Below are 3,719 nucleotides of genomic sequence, written 5' to 3' on the forward strand. Positions count from 1 at the left end.
TTAGAATATAAGATTAGAAAAAAAGAATAGCAGGAAAGCTCTCTTTACATAGAAGGGACATTCAAAAATGAATACTGAGGATTCTAGGTGAGAGTCCTTGCTTTTTGTTTTATTTATTTATTTATTTATTTATTTAATGAAATTTATTGTCAAATTGGTTTCCATACAACACCCAGTGCTCATCCCAACAGGTGCCCTCCTCAATGCCCATCACCCATTTCCCCCTCTCCCCCACCCCCCATCAACCCTCAGTTTATTTTCAGCATTTAAGAGTCTCAAGAGTCTCTTATGGTTTGCCTCCTTCCCTCTCTAACTTTTTCTTTTTTTTATCCCTCTTCCTCTCCCCCTGGTCTTCTGTTGAGTTTCTCAGGATCCACATATGAGTGAAAACATATGGTTTCTGTCTTTCTCTGCCTGACTTATTTCACTTAGCATAACACTCTCCAGTTCCATCCACATTGCTATAAATGGCCAGATTTCATTCTTTCTCATTGCCAAGTAGTATTCCATTGTACATATAAACCACATCTTCTTTATCCATTCGTCAGTTGATGGACATTTAGGCTCTTTCTCTAATTTGTCTATTGTTGAAAGTGCTGCTATAAACATTGGGAGACACGTGCCCCTATGCATCAGCACTCCTGTATCCCTTGGGTAAATTCCTAACAGTGCTATTGCTGGGTCAAAGGGTAGGTGTATTTTTAATTTTTTGAGGAAGCTCCACACCAGTTTCCAGAGCGGCTGCACCAGTTTGCATTTCCACCAACAGTGCAAGAGGAGGGTCCTTGTTTTATAAGGTTCTAGACAACCCTTTCCTTGTTCCTTCTCAGAGTCTACCCCTTTCGGCTTGATAATTCTAGGTGCTGGGTCGTCCATATCTGATTGGCTTGTTTCCATTGTATGAGGGGTGGTCTATGGCCATACCAGTTCCCTGTGGGTATTAGGTCTTATGGTCTATTTATTTTTAGTCAGGTCTTTTGTCAAATTCCTGAAGGAAACCTGAGGGGGAGTCACCTGAAGGGGTTTTCTATGGTCAGACATTCCCAGCATTGTTCTAAAATATGTCTTTCCCTGCCCAGGCACCTCAGGTCCTAATCCTTTCCCTCTCTGCCCATTTTATCCTATTTTTTTTCTTATCATAAGAGCACAGGCAGTAATTTCTCTGACATAGCAACATTTTTCTAGACATGTTTCCTGAGACAAGGGTAACAAAAGCAAAAATAAACTATTGGGACTATATCAAAATAAAAATGCTTCTGCACAGCAAGAGAAACAATCAACAAAACTAAAAGATGACCTACTGACCAGAAGAAGATTTGCAAATGATATATCTCATAAAGGGTTAGTTTTCAAAATACATAAAGAATTTATACAACAACTGGTGGGAATGCAAACTGGTGCCGCCACTCTGGAAAACAGTATGGAGGTTTTTCAAAAAATGAAAAATAGAACCACCATATGCTCCAGTAATTCCACTACTGGGTATTTACCCCCAAAATGCAAAAACACTAATTTAAAAGGTTATATGCACCCCTATGTTTATGAGGCATTATTTCCAATAGTCAAAATATGGAAGCAGCCCTAGTGTGCATCTATAGATGAAGGGATAAATAAGATGTAGTGTATATATATATATATATATGTGTGTGTGTGTGTGTGTGTGTGTATGTGTGTATATGCATATTGAAATATCATTTGGCCATAAAAAAAGAATGAAATCTTGCTATTTGCTACAACATAGGTAGATTTAGAGAGTATAATTCTCAGCAAAATAAGCCAATCAGAGAAAGACAAATACCATATGATTTCACTTATATGTGGCATTTAAGAAATAAAACAAATGAAGAAAGGCAAAAAAAAAAAAAAAAAAAAAGACAAACCAAAATACAGACTAAACTATAGAGAACAAATTGATGGTTACCAGAGAGGAGGTGGTTGGGGGTATGGGTGAAATAGGTAAAGAGGATTAAGAGTGCACTTATCTTTTTAATTTTTTTAATGTTTTATTTATTTTTTTGGAATGGACAGTGTATGAGTAGGGGAGGGGAAGAGATAGAGGGAGAAACAGAATCTGAAACAGGCTCCAGGCTCTGAGCTGTTGGCACAGAGCCCTAAGAGGGGCTGGAACTCGTGAACCACAGGATCATGCCCTGAGCTGAAGCTGGATACTTAATCAACTGAGCCACCCAGGTGCCCCAAGAGGACACTTATCTTATCTTGATGAATACTTAGTAATATATAAAATTTTTAAATCATTATATTGTACACCTGAAACTAATATAACACTGTGTTAACTATCCTGGATTAAAAAAAAAACAAAAAACTTTCTGTAGGTCTTATAGATCAAGTGACCCTGGTAATATTGATTCCATATCTATTTCCTTTCTAGAATCAATTATAGATAATCTTTAACTAGAGGACAGTTTAAGAATTGTGTAAAACAAAAAGCCAGGGCTATTTCTACATATATAAGACCTTAGAGAAAACAAACCTAGAAACAATAGGTATCAAATTTTTAAATTATTCTCATCAATACATAAATGTGCCCACATGCACACTTTCTGGATTGATACCTCATTGTCATTCAGAGAAGCCTTTTCTCATGTTGAAATGGAAGAGGGGTGCCTGGGTGGCTCAGTCAGTTCAGTGTCCTGCTTTGGCTGAGTTGGAACCCGCATCAGGCTACCTGCTGTTAGCACAGAGCCTGCTTTGGATCCTCTGTCCCCTCTCTCTGCTCCTCCCCTGCTCTCTTTCTCTCTCTCTCTCTCTCCCTCTTTCTCATAAATACATACATACATACATACATACATACATAAAAGACAGCTTTGGTAATAAATTTGATAGAAACCTTTAAGAAATTTCCTTTTCATAACTTTTAAACAAACAAAAAACAAAAACACTAAGCCATTACAGCAATTAACATCTGACCAATTCTAGAATATGCCTAATTTTGAAGGGCAAATGGAGCTCTATAGAAATTTTCCCACGTCAGATGTTCACAACTCATTTTTTCCTTAGGCCAGATTTGTTTTCTGATAAATACTTGCAAATTCAAGTTTTCACAACTTTTTTTGAAAACCATTTGGTCTTGGGGCGCCTGGGTGGCTCAGTCGTTAAGCGTCCGACTTCGGCTCAGGTCATGATCTTGCGGTTCGTGAGTTCAAGCCCCGTGTCGGGCTCTGTGCTGACAGCTCAGAACCTGGAGCCTGTTTCAGATTCTGTGTCTCCCTCTCTCTCTCTGACCCTCCCCAGTTCATGCTCTGTCTCTCTCTGTCTCAAAAATAAATAAACGTTAAAAAAAAAAGAAAAGAAAAGAAAACCATTTGGTCTTTACCTTTACCATCTACCAAAGTCAACTATCTGTTTACTATTATCTAATTATCTCATAACCTGTATGATTCTGGGGCTACTTATAATACAGTCTGGAGTCACATTCAAGGAATTGTTCCATTTGGGCATAAAAATATAATTAGAAGCAAGTGAAATCTTTACTCTGTCTCTTTAGAAAACACCAAAGGATAATTAGGGTAATTAAGCTTCTTTAAAATCCTCTTTAGACCTCACTCTCATTTCCTCTCACATGTCTGCAGGGTCAGATTTACAGTGACACTAATGAAACTTAAACTTCAATGACTCACTTGCATAGGCATTTTCCATGGTCTCTGAAAGAGGGCCTAGAAATGTGTTCACATGCTTTTGTGGTTTTTTGTAAAATATTT

Source organism: Panthera uncia (genome assembly GCF_023721935.1).
Source record: "Panthera uncia isolate 11264 chromosome B2 unlocalized genomic scaffold, Puncia_PCG_1.0 HiC_scaffold_24, whole genome shotgun sequence".
Lineage (NCBI taxonomy): Eukaryota > Metazoa > Chordata > Mammalia > Carnivora > Felidae > Panthera > Panthera uncia.